The sequence below is a fragment of the Rhinolophus ferrumequinum genome, chromosome 18 (assembly GCF_004115265.2).
Source record: "Rhinolophus ferrumequinum isolate MPI-CBG mRhiFer1 chromosome 18, mRhiFer1_v1.p, whole genome shotgun sequence".
Taxonomy (NCBI): Eukaryota; Metazoa; Chordata; class Mammalia; order Chiroptera; family Rhinolophidae; genus Rhinolophus; species Rhinolophus ferrumequinum.
In genome coordinates, this window is record NC_046301.1 from 4,638,271 (window position 1) to 4,664,258 (window position 25,988).

A 25,988-nucleotide genomic window follows, 5' to 3' on the forward strand; every position below is an offset into this window, starting at 1 on the left:
TTATCAAAATAATTGTCTTCCACTCCACTTTCATATTCTCAACTTAGGCAAAACTTAGTATTTTGTTGTTTTCAGCCTCTCAACATGGTCTTTCTTTGTGCCTAAACATTAATAACCATTTTCAATATTACAGTCCTGACATGGACAGTCTATCCCACCCTACCATGACTGAACCCAAGTTTTCCCTATTGAAGGGAAATGATACTTGCATTACCTATTTCAACTTCAAGAGCGGACTGATGATTAAAACTGCAGCCACCCCAGCTTCCCATTCTAACTTCTATGACCTTCTCCCTGGCCACTGGTGCTTGCCTGAGTGAGGAACCAGTTTGGCTCCGTGGTTCCAGGAGCAGTTCACCGGTTCTGAGTGGGAGAGAACCCTTTATTTCATTGCACCCATTTCCTCCATCCTAACCTCTCACTTATTTTTAGGACCGGGATCTTCATACATTTAGCCATAAACAGGGACACAGTGAAACCAAGGGTGGTCCCCACTTACCATTCGCAGAAAACGTCCACCTCTGGTTGTTCAGGCCCCCTCCATTCAGGTCCGGGGTTACCCAGCTGTAACTGAGGGTTCTGTCCTCCGTGCACCCGCCCAGGGCAGCAGCTCGGCTCCAGAGCTCCAGATGATGTAAATCTAAGGGAAAGCATCTGAAAGATGAAGTATTTCCCAAATTAACTATGCCCAGATGTGCTCGGAGCACACTGGTTAGGTCTACTCCGCCTGTCAATCCTTCCGCAAACGCTCTGTGCTGTGCCCTGGAACACGGCCTCGCTCCTCCAGTCCTTTCCCCGGTGGCTCTACAACGTGCAAACAGCTCCTCTTTCGCCAGCACCCCAGCCCCGTGGCAACCCCACGGCATCCCCAAAGGACTCTCATTAGCGCTCACCCTCCCGCGGTTCCAGGTTCTACATCCACGAGCGAGGCAATCCCAGGCACCAAGTTGGTCGGCGGCTAGAATAGGACGTAGGGATGAAGGGGAAGAAGAGATTCCCCATAAAAGACGGCCGGGGGAATCCTGTCTCCCCAGCACCGCCAGTCGCGCCGCATTTAGCATCCTTCAGAGCGCACAGATCTTTGAAGCAATGTTTCCAATACTTCAAGTGCACCCTGCCTCCCGGCCCCAAACCCACATTCTTTCTCAATAATCTGGATATTTAAGTTGACATTCGGTTTTGTTTGGAAGTGACTGTGCTGAATAATCTGAATAATTTCGTTTCGCACCCCTTGGGGACAAGCGAAAACGCTGTTGGACTGGGTAAAGGAGCTTGGAGGCGCCCAAAGCCATTCCGGCTCCAAAGGCTGCACTCCGGTCTTTTCTGCACCTCTCCCCAGAGCGCCAGCCCAGACCAGTGCACCCGCTGTCGCCGGCACACGAGTGAGGGAGCCGGAGCCCGGAGCTTCCCGGAGGAACGGGGAAGCTCGCCTCTTCGCCCACCCCTCCCACACCCGAACCCACCTCCCGGCGCTGCAGCCCAGCCTGGCCCTGGCACCAGGGAGGCAGTCCCACAGAGAATCGAGGCCGAGAGCCAGCGTAGCCCGCGCAGCTCCGCGTCCCCCCCACCCCCGGCCAGACCCGCGCCTTGCAGGTCACACTGCCTGCTCGTGGGAGAAGCCCCAAGGCTCCCGGTGCAGCGAGAGGCGCCCGGGCTGGAGCGCCCCGCCCGTGCTGGCCACAGAGTTCTTCAGCTGCTTGATGACCACGAAGAGCAGGAGGAAAAGTAAGAAGAGCAGGAAGAAGAAGAGCGCCAGGTAGAGCAGGAAGTTGAGCTCCCACTCCATGCTGGAGGCGCCGGCGCTGGGCTGCGGGGTGCGCTCGGCGGCGGGGTGCAGCGGGCGGTGAGGCGCGCGGCCGGCCTGCGCTCCCGCCTCCGGTCTCCTCCAGCTCAGAGGAAACGCGCCTGGGAGCTAAAGTGATCCGACCCCTCTCTCCCCGCAGGCACGAGAGCCTCCTGCTTCGCTGAGATCCTGCGCGGGAGTGGGCTTTTCTAGCAGCGAACTTCAACGGGCGGGGACACCAGCAGAGGAGGTCACGGCTCAGCCTCCCAGCGAGTGTTGGGGCTGGTGTTTTGCAAATGATTTTAAGATTTCCAGCCCCAACTCCAGTGGGGTCCCCAGCCCTTTCTCTTCCTAATTCATTTCTTCCGTTATTTCCCCTGTCCTCGCTTTTCCAAAGGGCAGGCGATGCCATGGCGCAGGGAACCAAAAGAATGAAAGGTGACCGTGAAGGTGGGGTGTACCGGCTGTGGACGAGATGACTCACCCAGCCGGAGCGAATTCCAGCTGAAGCGGCCTTGCTCTTCAGAGTGGCACAAGAATTCAGCCTCCAGTGTGCTTTTCTACCCACAACAGGTCATTTAGAAAAGCGACTTTCAAAGTTGTATTGTACAAAGCTTTCAAATGTAACTTGAAATTCAATTTCTTTGGTGGGAAACAAAACCAAAATGAAATAGAGAACAATGTACTCCTCGCGTCCCTGACATCTCTCTGTACGGGGTGAGCAGTCATAGCCCATAGGGTGCAGGACTGAAAGGAGCCCAGCTTACCTACCCTGTTTCCCGGAAAATAAGACCTAGCTGGACACTCAGCTCTAATGCGTCTTCTAGAGCAAAAATTAACATAAAACCCGGTCTTATTTTAAATATAATATAATACCGGGTATAATATAATATAATACCGGGTCTTATATTAATTTTTGCTCCAAAAGATGCATTAGAGCTGATTGTCCAGCTAGGTCTTATTTTCGGGGAAACACGGTACCACTGTATAACAAATCACCCCAAAACTTATTGGCTTAAAACATAAATACTGGTCATCTCTCACAGTTTGTGGGTCAAGAATCTGGGGACACTTGGGGTGATTCTAACTTAGGGTTTCCCATGAGGTGACAATGAGATGTCAGCCAGGCCACAGCCCTCTGGAGCTGAAGGACCCATCTACAGGATTGGCAATCCGGGCTGGTTGTTGATGGGAGGTCTCAGTTCCTTCCCACCGTGGGCTCCTCCACACGGCCTTCCGGGCTCCTCCGCACGGCCTTCCGGGCTCTTCCACACGGCCTTCCGGGCTCCTCCACAGGGCCGCCCCGGCTCCTCCACACGGCTGCCTGGGTGTCCTCATAGCACTGTGCTGGCTTCCCCCAGAGCTAGCTCACCAGGAGAACCAGGCAGAAGCTGCAGCGCCCTCTATGGCCAGCTTCAGAAGTCCTGGGACATCCTGTTAGTCACACAGGTCAGGCCTACTAGACACTGCAGGAGTCCAAGGATGTGAACAGGAGAGGGGGTGTGGAGTGGGGGCCAACTTAGAGTCTGTCAGAGTTGCCAGTACTCCAGGTTATCACTGCCCACTCTGTGGACTTCCAACTTTATTTCATCCTTTATGTGTGAAGATACAGGAGAGCCCCCTGGGCTGAATTCGGGGTGAAAGGCCTGACATACACATCCCAGATTATTTAATAGGCTGCCTAAGAAATGGCTGCTCCAGGGATGGCAGGGGCTTCAAAGAAGCAGGATGGTATGGAAAAGGTTGTGAACGGGAAGTCTCAGGCCCAGTTCTAGTCTCAGCCCCACCTATCACTGGTCACTTCAGGTCTCTGGCTCTCAGTCCCTTCCCTTGTGACACACCTTGCTTACCTTTCCTTGGGTTTGTTGTGAGGATAGAAAATGAGTGGGGTTTGAATAAAAATGTGTTTTGCCAGGTCCTAGGTCTCGCCACTAAGTATCTTACTGTGTAAGAAATCTCTCTCTCTCTCTCTCTCTCTCTCTCTCTCACACACACACACACACACACACACACACACACACACACACACACTATTGCAATGGTATGCTTGAGCTGGTGCTCATAAATTTTTCCCCCAAATTTTTCAAGCCATTTGTTAAAATATAGCTGTTATTAAAAATTAAATCATATAAACTTACAGTTAAATAAATCATGCTAACAACAAAAGTAGTACTCAAAACTCATCACTTCCTAATTATTTTAGTACATTTCACTCTTCCCTATGCATTTGAGGTTATTTACATCTGCTGTAGCTGTATGGCTGAAATAGTATCAAATCATATGCTTGTTATCACACATCTCTTCCCAACTGTGTTCAGATGTCATGTGAGAGGCTTGAAAGTGGCCACAGTGGGAGTGTTTGCCCCGTGGAAGTGTACAAATGCTACAAATCAGGGTCAGACACACCACTGCTCACGAGGTTACGGAGGAAAATGTGAAGTCTTACACAAGGAAAGCAGACACACACCTCCACTTAAGTACCACATGTTGCACTTTATGTCAATCTTGGCAAGAGGACAGGTCTCAGTGACTACTTTCCATTGCCACCTCCCGTAATGGGAACCAAGGGGGTTAACATATCTTTTACTCTCTCCTGATTCACTACACAGAGCCATCCCAGAAACACAGCCACATATCCTTGGTTCCAGTGCCCTGAGGCCTGGGATGCACCGAACAGGAGGAAATGTTCACAGGTCAGATGCATCCTGGTGGTAGAGGAGCTCCGAGAGCTGGACAGACCAGGAGTGACCTGGGCAGGCAAGGCCCTCACTGCCTGCCTCCAGGGAATCCCTGACTCCTGCCCTTTTCCATTCTGGGAGCTCCCACTGGCTTTCCAGCAAATCTCCTTGTTGCAGCAGGCCCAGCGGTGAACGGCAGCTTGCATGTGGGCACAGTGACACAGAAAGCATGACCTGCACACTCTGCACATGTGAAGTACCCACAGTCACCAAGGTGCTCGGTGGGAAAGGCATATGCCATTTGGCACATTGCCATCTAGATATCCAAGCCATCAAAGGATGGAAATCGAAGCACAGAGAGGTTATGTGACCTGCTCAAGGCCACACAGCAAGCAAGAGGCAGAACTGGGATGTGAAATGAGGGAGTGTGGCCCCAGAGCCTGTACTCTCAACCCCCAGGATATAATGCCTCACAGGCTCTTTTTTCCTTTTGAGTGTCAAATTTGAAAAAAACAAATTTCAGAGACACATACCTTCTGCTTACATACATCTCAGGTCCTCCCTTTGAGATCTTGAAGGTTCAGATGAGCCAGTGCTTGCCTGCAGAACGCTGGGGAAAGAGGCCAAAAGATGAAGGCTTTGTTGCCAAGCTCAAATCCATTTCAGCCTTCCTAACCATAACTACTTATATTACCCATTTATCAGAGCAGCTTAAATGGATTTATAAATATTAACTAATAAATCCTCATATTCACTCTCAATAGAATTTGTATTTAAAATAATATTGCTGCCACAAAAATAATTTATTACATTTATTAGATGCTCCCAATGCTTTTTAGCCTCTAGTTGTATTTATACACCTTATAAGATGGTCTGAATTTCAGTTTATATTGTAAATGACTCCATAGAAATGACACAATCTTTCTCCGCCTAAATGTGCATATTAATGGAAATCCTCAGAAGATCACCCAAGCATTAGAGAAGGCAGAAAGGACACTCACTATAGATAAGAGACTGGCTGGTTCCAGCATCTGAAAAGACAGCCTTCGTGTACAAACAGGAAAAGTGGAGGGAGGCTGTGCCATTACCATTTCCAAGCCCATAGCACTGCCCTTCGAGTGGGCCCCACGTATGCTCCCCCTGAACACAGCAAGGCTCGTCCACCACGCATGTCACACTTCACGCCTCAGTCCTGTCCTCACGTCTCTAGCAACCGGTTGTCGCCTGGGGCAGCTCCAGGTCCCGGCCTAGGGGCTCCAGACTCTATAGTGTGTAGCAGAATGGAGTCCCCACACCTTTGCCTGCTTTGTCCTTCTCCATCCTCACCTCTGACTGGGGAGGCGATCTTTTTATCATATATGTGATAAGCTGCTTAAATCTCATCTAACCATTTAGGAATTCCAGTGAGAAGGAAGGAAGGAAGGAAAAGAGGGAGGGAGGGAGGAAGGGAGGGAGGAAAATCTAAGGAAGTTTATTGGAGGGGTATGAGAAAGATGGTCCTACGTGTGTAGCCTCTGAAATACAGAATTCACCACTAAGAACAATTCTATGAAACAAACAAACAAACAAAACAACTCTGTCCTGTCCTTGGTTTAGAATGCCTTAAAACACAAGAGAAGATGCCCAAGTCTAGCAGATACTGAAAAAGAAAAATATTAAGTGACAGATGTGGTAATGGCCAAACACTATTTTTTTAATTTAAACACTTTCCAGTAAGTTAGCAGGAACACTGGTAAAAGTCGATGTGACTGTGGCTGACTCTAGACTCGATCAATACGATGTCATGTAGCAAAAGGAAACTCTGAGCATTACAGAGCAATACATCCTGTGTTCAGTAGCACTTTAGTAACGGCAGTGGTGCAACTGACACCGCTAATGGAAGGTCTGCAAACCTCTGTATGAGCTGATAACGGTCAGAGCTGGGGTTTGCAGAGGCGTGTACACATGCAGGAGGCTAAAGCTGGACTGCCCCAGGGGAAAAACAGATTGCAAAAAAGTAGAATTTGTCTGTAACTCACACTCCCTTAGTGAAATGCCAGCTTGTAAGATCTGGTGAGCCCCACAACTAGGGCCTGCATTCCCCGATGTGGGGACCCAAGGCGCCCTCCAGACGCACGCAGGCAGACACAGTGGTTCAGGCTGGCCGTGAACAGACCTGGGCCCCAGCCCTACATACTCTAGCGCACTCTACTGTACAATGCTGCATTTCAAGTCCGAGGGACTGACAGGGCCCCGGCCTCACCTCTTGCTAGCTGGTGACCTTGGACAGCTTTGCTTGCACACCAAGCATCTCATCCATTTTTCTTCCTTATTAATAGAATACTGCCTTGCCAGGCATTTCCCTCTTTCCCATGTATCCCATGTAACTCAGAGGAAGGAAACTGTTTTGGGGATGTGGGTCCCAGTGTCACGCAGAGCCCTCGTCTCTGTTCCCAGCACCCGTGATCACCGTAACTACACCATCAGCTCTCTGGGTCTCCAGCCGGCCCACTGCAGGGCTTGGAAATTTTCAGCCTCCATTATTGTTGTGTGAGGCAATTCATTATAATAAATCATCTATGTCCTATTGGTGGTTCTATTTATCTGGATATCCTTGACTAATACATATTCCATTGTCTGTATGTACCACTCTTGTAGACATCTTTTGTTTATTTTGAGTAAAACAGGAGCTTTACCATATGATCTAAAACATTTAAATAATCTATGTTGGCTCTAGGAAAGCATACACATATCCCTCCTGAAAAACGAGTTTCTGCAGAGTGTAAATATGCTAAATGCAGAAAAAATACAATGCTATGTAGTATATATGAAAACTATTTCTCCTTGGGGTCTTCTGCATTTACAGGGGCCAATTCCACAGTGGTTAAGGTATAGGATGCCATTGCCTCTGGAATGTGTCACACTAGAAGGCCCGTTGTCATAAACACTGGGTGGGATCTACAAAAGAAACTCTTGGTGGGAGACTCCACGTCCTCCACTTGGAAACATATCTGGATATTCCTTCTGTCATCCCCACCATAAACCAGCTTCGCTCTGGCTTCTGCACCAGTTGTCTGGAAGCCACTGTGAGTCCATCCAAGGAATCTTCCAGCCCTCCCCACTGAAACCATTACTTCAGACTAGCGACTGCTGGCTCGGGAGAGCCAGTCTCTTTTCATCGCCTCACTCATACGTGCTTTCTTTTAGCTTAACGAATCTGACATCTAAACACCAAGAAGATCGGCACCATGGAGAGAGCAGCCTATAAAGAAAGCATTTTTCAAGAATATAAAAGCTATGGACCATAAACCCAGCAACAGAGATTGCTCTGTCATTTTCTATGACCCGTGAAACACTGTAAAAAGGGAGTGTTTTCAGGGTGTTTGTGAAACTAGAGGTAGCAGATTACTAACACCATCCGGAGGTTTTCTCTTCCCCCATCGCGGATGCGTTGGTTGCCTAAGTGATGCTGTTACAGCCATCACTCAATGCCGACAATGAGCCTGTGACATCTGAAGAAAGTGCATATTCCTCGCTGGCTGACGCACACCTGGCCCTCTGTGGGGGCCTGGCAATCACCATCTCTTCATGTGTTGTACGGCGGAGCTGGTGGCTGCGACTGCCGATATACCACCCCAGCGCTGCTTCTCCACCCACCCAGCTGGTGGCTGCACCGGCTCTCACCCAGGAGCAGAGACGCACACAACTCATGATACAAAACTCAGCGCCTGCTGCCTATATTTTCTATCTTGTGCATTTTGTCAGATGAAAAGTAAAAAGTCTGTTGCAAGAGGAAAACAGCTGTATCTCAGTTTCATCCCTTTGCTGAAACCTTTGCTATATTTACCAGAATGATTTTTCCTTTTTCTTCTCTGAATTTCTTCCGATTTTCTGGTGCTGTGGGAAGAACACCGTTTGGAAATGAAGAGGTCTGGGTTCTCGCCATTCCTCATGCCCCGCTAGCGAGAGCCGTATTACATTGGGCATTTCTCTGTGCTTTTCTACCCTGAGTTAGTTCCTTGTTCCTTCTAGTTCCGAAATTCAAATGAGTTATCAGTTTTACTGCCCAGACGAGGGGCGCTGGAAGAGTGAGATAATCTGGGTGAATTGCTCCCAGCTGCCATGATGACCGGGTCGGCTGGGAACCCAGAGCTCCTTCTTTCAGGAAAGCAATTGGCTCCGGAAAGGGCCTCTGACACATTAACAGAAGAGGTTAGTTAACCACTGCTCACTGCTCAGCCCCAGCCGTGACGTTTTTTCCTTTTAAAGTAAGCAGTTATTCATGTGTAACCTACGTTATCCGCGGTTCTTGAAAGCAGCCCCCTTTCCACTATGTACAAACCATAAAGCAGAACTCAGCACAACACGGGTCCCTCTAAAGAGAAAATCACCCCACACAGCACGACACATCAACACAGAACTTACTGAAGGGAGATGGCAGGGAGAGTTTAGACCACAGAGCAAACAAATATCCAGAAGATGTTTCTGTTGCTCCCAAAGGCCCTGCATGGCTGTTGGGGTAAATTCAGACGTGTGCTCCTTTTAACTCTTTCTTCCCCACAAAGTTATTATTTTTCCTCCTTTGCTTTTTCTGTTTTGTAGAAAACCTGAGCCCCAACCTGAGCTAGCTTTGACCTGTAGGTTTATCAAATTCTTTTTTAAATTAAATGGACCGACGCACAAGGAATTCTGCCAGCTGCCAAGAAGATATACCGTATAACTCTTCAGCTTCTCTGATCAGGCCCAAATCCTTTCTAAGTAAGCAAGAGTGTGACAGGAAGACTGCTATTAATAAGACCTGCCAGGTGGGCTGCGGAGGACAGGACCTCATGTACAGTGTAATTGCACGCACTGTTTTTATTCTCGTTCAGATTAAATACAACTCCATTGTACAGGCTTGCAAATGAAGCTTTCTACCTTCCCACTAACCTAAGTAAAACGCGTTAGTAGTCTTCATCTCGTTTTGAACAAAAATGGATCTCATCTTAAAGATTACTTAATACAAAAGACAACTCAGTATTTTTGTTATCTAGCAGTTGACAATCTATTATTTTATATCTTCTTTAACATCATAATTATTAATTACTTTAGGACAGTATTTTTTTTTTAAGATTTTATTGGGGAAGGGGAACAGGACTTTATTGGGGAACAGTGTGTACTTCCAGGCCTTTTTCCAAGTCAAGTTGTTGTCCTTTCAATCTTAGTTGTGGAGGGCGCAGCTCAGCTCCAGGTCCAGTTGCTGTTGCTAGTTGCAGGGGGCGCAGCCCACCATCCCTTGAGGGAGTCGAACCAGCAACCTTGTGGTTGAGAGGACGCACTCCAACAGAGCCATCCGGGAGCTCAGCGGCAGCTCAGCTCAAGGTGCCGTGCTTCAATCTTAGTTGCAGGGGGCAGAGCCCACCATCCATTGCGGGAGTCGAGGAGTCGAACCCGCAACCTTGTGGTTGAGAGGACGCGCTCCAACAACTGAGCCATCCGGGAGCTCAGCTCAAGGTGCCGTGTTCAATCTTAGTTGCAGGGGGCGGAGCCCACCATCCCTTGCGGGACTTGAGGAATCGAACTGGCAACCCTGTGGTTAAGAGCCCACTGGCCCACGTGGGAATCGAACCAACAGCCTTTGGAGTTAGGAGCATGGAGCTCTAACCGCCTGAGTCACCGGGCTGGCCCAGGACAGTATTATAATGCTAGTGTATTTGGTGTACTGTTTGGTACTCATGCTTTTTTCTAATAAGGTTTGCAGGTTTAATCTGCTATGGAAATAATGTGACAACATTTGCTTTTAACTTCAACACAAGCATAATATTAATTTAAAGGACAATTGTTTGCCCATCCCTCCATGGTAAACTATTGATAACCATGTTTGCAAAACATTCATGCATAATGGCAGGGTGTTTGTAAAGCTATTCTACACACTGTAATGTTTTAAAAAAATACCATGAAGTTAAATTGTGAAATAAGCCTCGAAAAGATGTCAAAATTATACTCTCCAGTTAGTAAAATATGTAAGGGATAAAATAATCTTATGTTTCTTCAGTGAACTATTAAATGAAAAAGTCTTTCTCTAAAATTTCTCTAAAGGGCACAATTGTTTAAACTTATCACTGAAGATACAACGTTGTCAAGATGTACTATTTATTGACCTATATAACCAGCATTTAAAAAGTACACAGAATTAGCACTGCTTCACAGCACAGTGTGCTACTTAAGTCCCTGGGATCTGGAGCTGGGCTGCTTGAATTCATGAATCTTGGCTTAACTCCTAACTAGCATGTGACCTCAACTATCTGTGATTCAATGATCTCATCTGTCAAATGGGGGTAATAACAATACCCTTAACATCGGGTTGTTGTGAAGATTAAATGGGTTAATACATGTAAAGAACTTAGAACATTGCCAGTACTTAATGAAAGCTAACTATTCTTATTATTGTTATTTCATAAGTCAGATGTTAATGCATCAAAGACAGTGCCAACCTCCAAGCCCCTGGTGACTACGCAAACCAGCTGTAAGTTTAATTGCCTACCGCATTAATCACACCTACCACTCTCCAGGTCATGTTTCTGCGATCAGATTTATAACTTTTTAATGCTTAAATTTTTTATACAGCCAGAATTTAAGCTTTGATGGGTGTAGGTAGAAATCATCCTTATTTTTTTTCCCATATGACCACCTGTTTTCCCCAAAGCATTTATTTAGTGAATAACTCATCTTTCCTACTACATTTCTCGTCTATTTGCCCTTTCATAACCTTAGAGCAGAGGTCTTCTAACTAGGTCTCAGACATGCCTGCGGGTATACGAAGACTTTCCAAAGGACACATGAGCGTGCTAAGTTTTATGGTTATGTCCAGATCTTCAACTTCTGTGTACTTTTTCCCAAAATCATGTGCCTAAGAAGATGCCAATCATCAAGGCTCTCTCTCTTTCTCTTTCTCTCTTTTTTTTAAGCAGACTTTATTTTTTAGAGCAGTTTTAGACACACAGCAAAACTGCGTGGAAAGCAGAGTGCCCATACACCCTTCACCCCTATACACCCACAGCCTCCGCCACCATCAATGTCCCCACCTGATGGAACACTGGTTACAAATCATGAACCAACCGAAACAGCATTATCAACCCACATCCACAGTTTACAGTAGGGTTCACACTTGGTGGTGTACATTCTACGGCTTTGGACAAATGTTGTAATGATGTGTATTCACCACTATACTATCATACAGAATAGTTTCACTGCCCAAAAAATCCTCTGTGCTCTGCCTGTTCACCTCTCCCCCTACCCCCAACCCCGGGCAACCACTGATCTTTTTACTATCTCTGCAATTTTGCCTTTTCCAGAATTTTATATCGCTGGAATCATACAGTGTGCAGCCTTTTTACATTGGCTCCTTTCATTCCGTAATATGTTAAGGGTCTCTTTTCATACTCCTCTTTCCAAATTTCTTCCCGCTTTAACAAGACAGACATCTCTCTGACCTATTCCTAATCATAATATTATGCATGGCCAAACGAACAAACAACTCTTCAAGCAATTCCTTTGATCGAGGCACCATGACATATCCTCCCCGTCCATCTCACTAAGAGATACATTCCCAATACCTTTTCTTTTCTAGGTGACAAGAAACAACCCCTTTGTCGGCTGAACGGCTTCAGTGGCTCTTCTCTCCCTACCCCATTAGGCAGCCTAGCAATGAGCCTCATGAAAAATACGGTGGCGAGGCTTCCAGCTGCTACCAGCCTCCCAAACTCCAACTGCTTTTCTCTCAGAAAGTCATCTCGCCACCAAGAAGCCTCTATTGTTACACAGCCAAGTAAGAGCTCCCTGCCCCTCTCAGTGCCTGAGGTTCACAGAAGTGGGGGCCGAGGCCTAAAGCCCTCTCACTGTGAGACGGGAGCCTGACAGACTGTGTGCTCGTTCGCTGACTTAGACGGAAGACCCCAAAGCATCTCGCTCTGTGCCTCTTCTGTGAAGAGTTCAGGATGTTTGTGCTGACTAATTGTCATAGGATAACTGTTTATCAAATACATAATTTATGCTGTTCTAATCAAATGTGTATTACATATTTATAATGATGTCAACCCAAACATTTGTTGTACACATATAGTCAGAGAATATATATTTCATATGAGGAAGCATTATAAAGTTGCCAACAAGAGACTTTAAACATAAAAGCCTGTTACATTAAAACAAAAATCTATAGAAGAAATAATAGAAATGGAAGTTGAAAGAGAAAAAGGAACGATGTGAAATGTCTGACTGTTGACAAGGAGCTTGTTAACTGATGTTTTAAATGGGTGATGAGGGGTTCAAATCACTGTGGTACTTACACTGCCACTGAAGAGTGATAAAATAGCTTTATTTTAAAATATAGATATTTGCAATATGCCATAACAACTTTTGCTACGATTTAAATATATAATAAAAATGTTTCAGATGTCAATTTAAAATATTTTAGGGGGAATACGGTTTTTCAAAAAGCTTTTAGGGGGATTGTGATCCAACACATCCTAGGAAGCATCCTAGACTGCTTGTCTTCTGGCGCTAAACACCCCCCTCCGCCCGCCCCACCCTCACACTTGGTTGGAATTATTCAGGTGTTTCTAGGGGCTGTGTATGTTCGTGTTTAGGGGTACAAAGTACAAAGGTTATATAGTATGAGCCCAACTATCCTAGTAGTTGCTCAGGAAATGTTTCTTGAAATCTATTGAATTGAATTAAAAAATAAAACATTTAAAATTTAAAACAAAGGCAAATAGGACATAAAGGTAAGATGATGTCTCTGTCTCTCTCTGTTTTCATAAGTTTGCTGTGCTGGTGGATTACGGGCAGTCTGCACTCCAAAGAACATCGCTCTTGGCTTTATCCGGTTCTCTTTTCCCTGTGTTTCTAACCAGCACATTTTATGAAGGCTTAAACCTTTCCGCTTAAAGGGTTCCCTGTGCTCCGCAGTCGGCATCACCAGGAAGCTTGTTAGAAACTAATGATACTAATGACATATATTTATAGACCAATTAACAAGGCACTTTCATAGACATGATCTAATTTGATCCCAATTACAGCCTTCAATTTAGAATGAAGTGCTTTCTACAAAGTGCACAAATTCCATTCCAGCAAAGTGAGAGACACAAGTACAACTTGCTGATTCGTTTTCAAAGATAAGCACAGCAGACTCTTAAGTCCGAACAGTCACTTAGAACTATTTTCAATTTAACTGCGTCAGTACTCTTCATTCAAATATATTTTGTTGTTATGGTCCAGAAGATTTCAGGAAAAACACAAAACCCAAAACAGAATAAAGTAGTGATTCTGTTTGGGGGTGGGCTGGTATTATTATTATTGCATCATAAAAATCTAGATCTGGAGAGCATGTTAGTAAAACTATGCTGAGAGAAGTCAGACAGCCTGTCCAGGACCAAGTCTCAGTCAAAATACGCTGTCATCTAACAGATCAACACAAGGTCTTTATGGTCTGAATGCACATGAACTGTCTCAGACCACGGAGAAAAAATAAAAACCCTTGGTATTAAACTGTCCTCAGTTCACCCTTTATGCATTAGATGGAACACCAAATAATAAAAGATGCATCCTCAACTGTAAGGAGTTTTTATTTTCTGCTTAAGAAGAGACTGCATTCAGAGATCAAAGAAATAGATAACAATGATGGTGCAAAATATAGAAAAGAGCTATATAATATAGTATTCTATGTATCAAAGTGACATAAACAAGCAGAATGGAGTGACATTAGTAAAATGAAACTGCGATAAACACTGATTTCAAGGCTTTCTAGTTGGTTTCTTTTGGCCCCACTGCTTTTTATTGGGCAGCCGAGAAAAAGGACTGTAGTGGGTGGTAGAACGAAAAGGCAAAGGATCAAACAATGCCCATTGCCAAGGAGGGGTGGGAAAGAAGCGATGGAGAAGGTGTCTGTGGAGAGGTGACACTTAGTGGCAGATCTACATGGAGGGTCACAATCTGTTAAGTGAACTACTGAAAGGAGTCACGATACTAAACACTGGTATTTCACTTCTCCTAGCAGGAGGTCGCTCACTCATATTTAGACATGGCATTTCTTAGGAATGATATCTGGTAAATTGCATTACTTCATCTGCTTTGGCAAGCCTAGTGGATGGATGCCTGGGGTTCCACCACCATGTCTCCCTGAAAGTCAAGACTCTTCTGGACCCGAAGTCACATAAGAGCCTTGCCGATCTAATGGGTTCCTTCTTTGTGCTGAGACTGTCCTGTTACAGAGATGCTAGGAGCCCTGTTCTGGTCTCTACATGTCCTGTGTGGAGTCAGAGTGAGCCCACAAGCAAAGCCCATCTTGGAAGTTTATCACTGAGTGTCAAGTACACAGCTCCTCAGGCACACCAACCACACCTTATCTGTACTTCACTTACGCAGACTGTGACACCCGTCCCACACATACAGCACAGCGACTAACATGTCACAACCAGCGGGCATCTTCTCACCGCGTATTTCCCAGCCCTCCTTGGGAATGGGCTTGCATTGTTCGCTTGGCCTGCTGTCCTCCCCGCCCACCCACGCTCCTGCTCTGCTGGCAGTGGGGAAGGACCTAGCACTCCTGCTGTAACTGCCAATGGTGCTCTGCGTTGCCAAATCGGGTTCTGACACCAGCTCTGCTGCCAAGGGCCCTGTCTCGCTCCAGCTGTTCCCGTTTCTTCCCCAGCAGTGTGACGCCCACAGTGAGGGGTGGGGAGAACTCAGCCCCGCATCGTGTTTCTATCCCTGGGCTCCGCTGGAAGCTCTTAAGTACCCCACAGACTGTGTGCTAGGAGCACAGGGCTTTTATAGTCGGGGCCAATCAAATGAGCGCGTTTGCTTTGTGCTTAGGGACAGGATGAACCTCGCTACCTGGTGTCACAAGCTTAGAGCCAAAATAGACATCAGAGCAGGAGGGGACTGGCCACAGGGTGAAGCCACCCAGTGCAGGTCTGCAGGCTGCCTTCTAAGAGTTCAGACAGACGTGAACCCGATGCTTGAGCCCGCTCCCACACTAGTTGCTAGGCAGGCTTTGTTTTTATTGCTCCCTGATTTTTATCTATGGCACATACAACATCTCCATAAAATTAAGGGGCAAACTCCCGCTACTCTAAGACATTCGCTGGTTTAAGTTTTATGTACTTCTTTCCTGGGATTATTGCTGTGGATTTCTTTTTACACGACGTTAATCAACTGGCTTGTAGTTCCTTCAGGATAAAGCTGAAAGCATTGCCATTTAAAACTTCTCTATCTACAGATACACCTTCTCTGTGAAAAGCAGTTTCAAACCGCCTTCTCAAAACCTGATTACCGGGGAGCATTTGAAATCTTGCTTCCCAGCATGTCATCAGCTTGGCTCAAATAAACTCATACAAATTCTCTACAGGTTCAGACGTTTCTTACTTTGACACACCTTTCAAGAACTGTTTGGTCTACATAACTATCAATATGCATAGAGAATGGTCTGAAAAGACAGACACTGGTTAAGTTTTCCTTTGGGATTGGGGAGCCTTTTAAAAGATATCTGAATTGCTGGAATTTAAGCAAGAACAATGTAGTTCTGTAAAAGAAGAATGTATTCCTGTATTATGTACTTAAAAGTTTTCCACAGAATAAAAATGATTACACGAGGTAGGCTTTCTGCAGCACTGAGAAGTTGAGAAGATACCTACCTTGTTTTCTCCCCAGGAGAATGGACGTGGCTTTGCTGATTCCAAATCTGAGTGAAGATCTAGGAGTCCAGTGTTTCTGAACAGTCGGACTGTTTCATCTGAGTTCTTCCCGAATGGTGGTGTAAACCTGATATACTGTAGCAGGCTGCCTTCCGTTTTCACCTTTCACCTGCAGCAGGCTCTTCGAGACTGTCAGTGACAGCAGCGCCCTCTAGAGGGAACTCGGGTCAATCGGGTCACCTCTGCTCTAGCTCTAGGTGGCTGCCTTGCCTCACTTAAGCTAAAGCAACCACCCACTCCATTAAGTATTTATAGCAGGTAATTGTGATCTCTTCTGTCAATGGATTAGTAAATGTACAACACTGCAACTATGTTTAAATTGCATTTGTTTTCATAAGCTATGTAAATAATTACATTCCTTCAAAATCAGCTATACAGCTGAGGTGAGGCCTAGAGAGCCGAAAGTTGTCTACAGTGAACTTAGAAGAGTTGATGAGTAATGGAAAGGCTGAAATTCTAGCTGGGTAATACTGAGCAAGTTACTTAACATGTCTGCCCCTTTTCCTCCTATCTAGAAATGAGCATATTTATCCCTATCGACTATGCAATATTAAAGGAAATAGCAGATGTGAAAGTGCCCCGTAGAAATATTACGGGATACCATTGATGTTTTTGTGCCCCCAATATCCCCATGTTGAGACCTAACCCCCAATGTCATGGTATGAAGAGGTGGGGCCTTCGGGAGATGATCAGGTCATGACAGTGTCCTTATAAAAGGGACCCCAAAGAGCTCCTTTGCCCCTTCGACCGTGTGAAGACACGGTGAGAAGACAGCTGTGTACGAGCAGGAAGTGGGCCTCACCAGACGCCAAATCTTTCCAGTGCCTTGATCTCGGCCTTCCTAGACTCAACTGAGAAGAATAAATTTCTGTTGTTTATAAGCCGAAAAAAGACCACCCGATTACCAAACTATTGGCAAATGTCTTGTAGCAATATAGAAGGCACCGAGAAGCTTGTGAAGCATGTTTTAGATGGCTGAGTATGTTGTGGCGTTGTTTGGATCCTATAAAGGGTCTCAATTCTGAACAAATTTCTTTATGCACCTTAATCAGTTAGCCTGAGTCTATGGTACTTGGTGCTCTGTCTCATCTCAACTGACTCCGGTCTCCTTCGAATTACTGTAGATGATGGAAACACCATCTGCCCTTCCTGAGAAGGCTTTGAAACAGTTTTGAATAAAGGAGGATCGTTTCATGGAAATTTTACATAATTTATATAATGTTGGCAAAGGTTCTGGAAAATAACTTTGTTACGTTTCTGATAACAAGGACGTATGGTTATTTAAAATAAAATGGCATTTCCTAACTCTAAAGATTGAATATATTTGATTATTTGTTTCAGAGAACCTGAAGACTCAAACTTGAAATCTGTCACAATCATGGGAGTGGTGCTGTTTTGCAAAATATGATTAATAATCATCTTTTTTGTTAGACATAGCGAACATTCACGGCTCCCCTTCCAAAGAGGAGAGGAAGCATCAAATTAATAAATGTCCTACCTCTGCCATGTTAACTTACTTATCTCAGCATCAATATCCTCATCTACTCAGGGTTTTGGGGGGAAATGAGATGTATGAAGTTGCTCTGAATAGGGCCTGGGAGGCTGCAGGAATGCACCGGGGCCTGTGAAGCTCACTTCTGCGAGGTGGCACACAGTAGGCCTGCGGCTGCGGGTCAGTCTGCTCCCAGTCCTGCTCTTCTCGCGCTTACTGTGTTTACTAAACACCTGCCACGTTTCAAACCCCGGTGCTGTGGATACAAAAGTGAACAAACGACGTGGTCCCGTGGAGCTTAGCGAGCGCCACAGCCAGGTGAATGGCCACTTTGAGTGTAGGCCACGGGTGCTCCAGGAGCACAGAGGGGACTCGGCCCAGTCTGCGGCTGTCGGAAAAACTGCTCCCTTTCCCTGAGCCGAAATGTGAAGACTGGTTAGCAGCCGGCCACACAGAAAAGGCCGGGCAAAGTAGTTCAGGCTGGGAGAGAACCCAGTAAATGCCGGCAGGTGAGAGAGACTTGGTTCCTTTGAGTAATTAATTGAAAATGATTCAATGAAGCTGAAGATTAGACAAAGACAGAAGTGTTTACAGATGGGGCCGGGGAAATGAACAGGGCCTACATAACAAAGCACCATAAACCATGGTGTAGGGTTTGGAATTTATCATAAGGCAACGGGAAGTCACGAAAGGGTTGCATGTAAAACAGCACGTTTAGATTTGTGTTTTAGAAGCGTCGTACATAATGTGGAAAATGAACCGAAAGAAGGCAAGCCTGGAGACTGCGAGGCTAAGTTCGTGGCTGGTACAATAATTGAAGCAAAAGATGAAGGTGACCTGAACTCTGCTCATGGCGATGGGACTGGATAAAACAAGTGGGTGAGGTGTTCAGGCCTCGATTGGACTTGGTGATTTATGAGAAGGGGGTGTGGTGATAAAGGAATCAAGCATGACACCCTGGTTTACTGGCTACTGGTATATTGTCATTCACTAGAAGGAACATAAAGAAGAACAAGTTTGGGCAGAAAGGAAATGAGTTCAGTTGTGGACACAATGAATTTGAAATGTCCATAGAACACCTGGAGGCATCCGGAGCCCAGAGAGGTCTGGGCGGGTACAGGATCTGTGCGCGTACTCAGCACATGGCTGGAAACTGAAACCATGGAAGTGGAAAACCAGGGAGAGCGTATAAAAGGAGATTGTTCTGGTACAGACACTTAAGAGAATAAACTGAGGAAGAGGGATCCTCAAAAGGGACTGAAAAGGAATGGCCAAACAGGTAGAGAAATCAGGAGAATTAGAAGTCACCAAATTCAAGAGAAAAAGGTATTTCAAGCAGGTCATGCAAGTCATGGGGGAAAAGTATGTCAAGAAGTTTAATGATATCAAATGATACAGAAAAACCAGGTAAGAGACTCAGTTTTCATTGCTTTTAACAACAAGGAGGTATAAGTCCATCTAAATTCCACCCCCACACAGAAACTCTCACATGCATCTACACAGACTCACACACTTCATCCTCAGATAAGAGGTTAGTGTCCCTGAGATCACCCAGGTCTGCTCTGTTTTCCTCCTCTTCTCACCCCATCCTTTGCAGTTGCATTGCAACTCATGCACAGCCCTCATCAGGCCAAACGCAAAAGAGGAAAGAGAACAGGGGCTTGGTGCCACGGAATGTTCTGTGGCCCGGCTAAATCCACTTCAGTGCGACCCTGATTCTCCTTTGTACGGAAACTTCCCAGTGGAAGCAACTTATTATCATGTTACATGTAAATTATAAAGACAAAAGGCTAATTGACCAAATGAAGTTATGAAGTTTAATTCTCAACTTCCTAACAACTCAATTGGCCTTTGAAATTTTAAGACCATGGACTATACAATTAATGTTTCAGAGCTTTTTTTTACTAGCTTTTGCTTTAGACATTGCAACTAGACAGAAAACAAACGTATGCATAGCTTAATTTCCTTGCTATACTTAAATGATCAGAAAATATTTATTAAGGAAAAAGTGCAGTTGGAAAGGTTTGCTGCAAAGAAAATGACTGACCTATTTTCAAAGTCCAGCTATAATTTAGAAATTCAAATATATAAAAGATCTGATTGGTTAAGGGTTTCAATGTACAAAAATTTTACATTTTCTTTTTTTTTTTTACTCCTTTAAAACATATGGTTTAAAGAAAAAGGATTTATTTAGATAGCAGAAGAATGTCAGATTATATGACTCATGTCCTACCTAAATTTTCCTGTTGGAAAACTTCCTAACGGATGAGTAATCTTATTTTATGCTGGATCAGCCCACAATTTGATACAGTTATAGATTTGAAATAGGAGTTGCTAGTTGCATGATTGAAGTGCTTTTTGAGTACAATGTAATCACCCCATTACTTTAATAAAAAACTAATTTATGTGACAATTTCTAGTGGTCTCCATCACTAAAGAAGTATACCAGTAATGTAAATCAGATTTTCACCATGGAGAGAACTAGTAGTTCCCCAAATTCCGAAAATGCAAAGATGTAAGTGATGGGCAAGTGACATTCTAAAAGGCTCTCCAACAGACGGTCTGTGAGCATTTGGAAACGCCAGAGGTGACCAGCAGGCGCCATCACGGGCTCAGCACAAACACGGTTTGCCAGGTAATCAATCCAATGTCCTCTCAGAATGGATCATTAATAGGTCATTAGACTAATGGATTTACAAAGCTGATGCAATATACACCAGGGAACCTTTAAGGTGAAAAATAATTGAATTATTCTGCCATAACAGAATATGCAAGTATTCTATTTACTATGATATAATTTACTATGAGTTTGCATAGTCAATCATTCAGCAAATATTTAATGAGCACTTACTTTGTGTCTTAACCCCCTTTTTTAGTACAGCTCTACCTCTGAGGCAGTAGAGCATATGGCATAAGCACACAGACTTGGAGCCAGACAGCACCATTCAAATCCTGACTCTGTCACTTAAATGGTTCTATGACCTTGAGAAAGTCACTTGATCTCTGCCTCATGTTGCCCACCTGTAAGATGGGGATGGTAACATAGCATCTACCTTAAAGGGGTTGTGAAGATTAAAGGAGCTAATGTACGTAAACATCTTAGAAAAGTATCTGGTAGATGATAAGCGCTAATGAGTGTCAGCTATAACAGCTCCTTGTTGTAGAGGTAAGATGATGTGTCTGCGACACCAGTTTCCAAGCCAGGATCTAAACTCAAGGCTGCTTGGTGTCAAAGCCTATGCCCTGATCCACCTATAAAAATTACATTTTAAAAAATGTGTGACATTCTTAGATGATTTCAAAGAACCCACCCACTTCTTTTTTTTTTTCCCCACCCACTTCTTTATCCCTTTGTTTTAACAATGTATGTTATACATAGTGTGTCTCTGAAGCAATTTCTGGGTTCCTGTGCTGAAACTTTCCTAGAAATCAGGAAAGCTACTTAGGAAATTGAGCTTGCCAATGTGCAGGCTAGAGCCCTTGCGTTTTAAAAGGTATATTGTTGTATCCCTGTAGAGTGACATGTGTTGATCTCCCTTAATAAAGAATAAGTATTGTAATGGAGGAAACTTAGTAAGAACAGTCACTGTAACTAATCTTTATTATTGCTAAATGTGGGCTGAGAGCTACTCCAAGCGCTTTGCACATAGTATTTAATCCGCAGCACCACTTTATGAGGGTATTATTAGCTGCATTTTTTTTCCAGAAAGGTTTACACCTTGCCCAAGGTCACCCAGCTCATAAGCTGCAGCTGGAAGTTCATCCAGGCCATTGGCTCTGGAGCCTGAGCTCCTTATCTATTAAACTCCTGCTCATGAAACCACGTCCACGTGTGCTAAGTACTTGCTAAAGAACCTCAAAGAAGTCACCTTATTTGTCTCCAGCAACCTTGCTCACATCCTATTTGATCATCTTGAATGCCACACTCCACTTACATACTCCTTCATGCCCACATTTTCAGGCTCCCTCAAACGCCTCCTCATCGGAGACGCTCCTTCCTGATTATGCTCTCCTGACCCTCCTCTTCCCCTGGCCTGGCTTTACTTTTCTTTATATCACTTATCACTGTCAGCCATTATTCATGTGCTTGTCTGCAGATGATTGGACTGTCCACCTGTCTCTATAACATAAGCTCTAAGGGACTGTGACTATTGTGTGTATTGCATTGTCCCAGTGCTTAGAATAGAGCCTGGCACATAGTAGGACCACAGGAAATACTTGTATAAATGACTAGATTCTTACAGAGTTTTACTTCTTACACAATCCAATTTTTACCAGTGATATCAAATGAAAAGTAAAGAAAAATACCACCATCAAACATAATATATAATCTCTATAATTTCAATCTTCCCTCCCAGCCCCTGTTTATAAGCAGATACTGGTATTTTACAGATAAGTACTCATAACTGAGATTCTAATACGCATTCTGCCTTTTCAGATAACATTATTGGATCAGATTAAAAAGTCCATTACTGGATGGATTTTTGTCAATGACTTTCAACAAACTACATTTTCAGGCTCAGTTTATTTATTTACTTTTTAAAGCAAAAGCAAAGTTGGCCAAGGCTTTTCCATTTGCGTCCTAGAAGTCATTATTTCCCCCTGCAATTTTTATTACCAGTGGTAGAGATTACAGTTCTAGTCCATTAGTACTTAAGTAGAGCAAGATTCTTGAGATACAAACCAGGCTTTCCTTTCAGGCAACCCGTTAGATCATTAAAAAATGTCCTGGTCACTAAAGAAAGCACACTTCAGTGACACAGATCTAGCATTTTATGTACCACAAATTCCTTCGCAAAATGTTTCAGCAGCCTTTTGATGAGCTCAGAAGTTGCAAAGAATGTCAAATGGAGATTCCTTTGCACTATCAACAAGATGGAAACAGGCCAGTGAAACATGAAAGAAAGAAGTAGTACTTACCTCAGGAGAGTTGGTTCTCGAAATTGCTTTATCTGCCTACTGATTCTTAGCAGCTTAAACAACACACATTCATCACCAAGTTTCTATGAGTCAGGAAACTAGGCAGAGCCAAGTGAGGTCTGCTTAATGGCCTCTCTTAGGGACGCAATCAAGACATCAGCCAGGGCTGGGTCTCAACTGAAAGCACAACTTGAATGGACCTGTCTGCAACTCACCTACGTGATGGTGGGCTGTACTCAGTTTCATGTGGGCTGCGGATTGTGGGGCTCAACACCTCCATGGCTGTTGGATGGAGGACACCCCCTCACATAGAAACTTGCTTCACAAACCCAACAAGGGACAGAATCTTCTAGCAAGATAGAAGTTACATTCTCTGCAATCTAATCACAGACGTGTCATCCCCTCCACGTTGAGATATCTATTGGTTAGAGGCAGGTCACTGAAAGGGGGAGGATTACACAGGCCCTGAATACCAGGAGGTGGGCATCATGGGGGTCATCTCAGAAGCTGCCCACCACTGAAGTTCTCTCTCAAAATAATGCTGCATTGCTCGCTAAAGAGATGTGACACCTACCACCTTCTGGCCTGGCTGTCCACTGTTACCTCACATAGAGTCAGCATCGTCTGGGGTTCTCCCACTTCTCCTGAAGTAGCTGCTTCTGCAACAAACTAAGCCTCCCTTCCTAGGCAACTTAAGAAAGAGGAAAACAAGAAATAAGGTAGAAACTTCCCCTCTTAAATCATTAACTTGAGTAAAGAGTCAATCAATGATATAGGTGCAACATCCCTGGGCTTTGGGGCTGAAAGAGTGGCTAAGGTTGTACAAATGACATATTCTGTAAGTCTCTCCATGAAGAGCCAACACCACTTTTGCACGTCCAGCTTCTCCTATGGCTCATTGTTAGCAGTTCAGTGCCAGTCGCATTCTCTCTCGTGTGCAAGCTGTGGAGTTACAGTTGGACCTGCTCACGTCTCTGCATTTATGAGCCCTACTTCATCACTGTACTTCTAATTGCGTGCCAAGCCTAAGCACAAGAAACTGAGTTCAGATAATCTAAGAACAGCAGCTTTCTTCTCTACATAATGTCAACTGTAAAGTACTCAAGAGAGGAAGTCAAGATCCTCACAGAGACAGCAAAAGAACTCGTTCAGGGCTAAGGCGAAGATCACCCGCTTGGCACAGAAATGGGTTCCCATTTACGAGACGCAGTACAGCGCAGCGGTTACGAATACAGTCTCTTGAGACAGACCGCTTGGGTATGAATCCTGCTCCTAGGATTCACTAGCTGTGTGACCCTGGGCTGTGTGACTCTCTGTGCCTTGGGTTCCCCCCCCCCCAAAATAATACTTTTACCTACCTTACAGGGTAATTATTAGGATTAATATTTGTAAGTGCTTAAATTAGGGCCTGGCACATAGTAAGTGTTATATGCATGTTTGCTAAAAGGAAACGGCTATAGGTTTTCACTTCATGCGACTTCCAGTTTCTGGTCCAACAGTAGTAAGCTTGGAAGTGGTCACTCCACACAACATGACAAAAACTGAGCAAATGAAAACTCTACACCTTTTCCTAGATCCATCACAGAAGTGAGATCACAGGACAAACTACTGCCACATGATGTGGAGAGGCAGGTAGGGGGTACAGGAAGGACACGGACATCTGAAGAGCTACCGTGTCCAGAACACTGTGTTAGGTGCTTTCATCCCCACCACTTAACACAAAGCAATTATTATTTCTAACCTAAAGAAGCCCTCACTCAGCAGGATTATTTAACTCACCCAAAGTCCATTTGAGCTGAAGTATATCTGAAACCAAAAGTCTATTCTTCCACAGCCAAACTGCCTCCCAGGATAGACGGTTTCAATAAAGGCCTATTTCATTTCTGAAGGGAAAGAGAAATTACTAAATGTCCATAGAAGAATCCAAGGATTTAAATGATGAACTTAACCAGGAATTATAGTGAAACTGTACTATAAATACAAACTTACATTGTTAAAGAACTTAAAGGGCCTGTACCCTGTATTCTTCCTTATTTTGAAAACCAGTCCACGATCTGAGCTCGTGGACATAATTTCTGTGCACTTTCCTCCTACTTCACAATTCCTGTCTCCAGACAATGTCAGCTCATCCTATCTCAGTCTTGGCTAATGTTGCTTCCTTTGCTTGAAACACTTTTCCTTTCCTCCAGATGGTATCATGGCTGTTCCTTCTCATCACTAAGGATTTACTTAACTCAAAGGTCACCTCTCCAAAGTGACCTCTTCCTGCAAATACCCCTATTAAAGTAGCATCCCCATTCTCGGATAGCACTTAGTCCGTGAACTTATTTTTCTTGCTTGTCTCCTCCAAAGAGAATATAAATTCCTTGAGGGACAGTATCTGTCCACCCGGCTTATCCAGCACTTGAATTATTCTTGGAACACAGGAGGGCCTCACAGATAACTAGGTACATGAATTGCAAGTGTTACAAAGTGAGACTAAAATGCATCACTGATAGAAAAAAAAAAAAACCTGTAAGAGACAAAAGAAAGGAATAGAGCCTGCCATAGGATTTCCAGTGCCTACCGCCTCTGAAGCAAATAGAAACAAAATAATGCTATGCAAACATGTCAGTAATAGCGCTTACACCAGACTGGGCACTGTTCTAAGCATGTACAGACGTCTGTCACTCCAGTTTTGCAGATAAGTACAATGAAGCACATAGGCTAACTGGACTAGGGTCACAGAAGTAGAAAACGGCCGAGTCATTATTTGAACCCAAGTAGTTGGGTTTCCTGCATTTAATACTCCTTGATGCTGCCTCTCCAAAGAAAGCTTAGTGGTTTGGCAGCAGGGACACGCTGTTTCCTCTATACCCATAAAAATAAGTCAATCGGTTTAAAATAACTGGGGCGACTGTAAGAAATCAACAGCACATTTTGTTCCAGCCAATGGTAGTTATAACACCACTGGTTACGAAGTGGGACAGCCTCAGTTTCTGTCACCTTCTCAGGTCTCCGAGGTTTCACTGCAGCTCGTGGCTCAACTTTCTTCCCCCTCCTCTCCTCCTGCGCCCCTACATTCAGTGTTTCTCCCCTGAATCTGCCGGACACTCTGCCTCTGCAGCGTCCTGGTGAACAAACGTCGCCTTCCTCACCAGTAAAACAGCAGGAACACCTGTGCGGCCCACCCCGCTACAACTGAGGAAAGGGTGCCGTGAGAGCGCCACACTGCAATTCATTTCCATCCCTGACGCTTACTTCCGGGTCCTTCTGTCCCCTACGCTTGAGGAGACAAGACTCAGACCTTTCCGCTCAGAAGTGCGCCCCCCTCGGCGGCCGGGCTCTCGGCGGCCCGCTCGGCCCGCGCCATCCTCGCTGGGCGCGTGCGCACTAGCGGCCGCCAGCCTTCGCGTTCGCACCTC

The 25,988-nt window shown here is 44.9% G+C and overlaps 1 long non-coding RNA gene across 1 annotated transcript; it reads right to left on the bottom strand.

Annotated features, from left to right (window-relative positions):
- Window positions 1–854: 854 nt before the first annotated feature.
- Window positions 855–25,935, bottom strand: LOC117038265 (uncharacterized). The gene is made up of 5 exons (XR_004425654.1): window positions 25,722–25,935; window positions 24,364–24,467; window positions 16,113–16,323; window positions 4,995–5,071; window positions 855–958 (listed from the first exon to the last, which is right to left on the bottom strand). It is a non-coding gene; the product is annotated as an uncharacterized LOC117038265 (long non-coding RNA).
- Window positions 25,936–25,988: the final 53 nt, after the last annotated feature.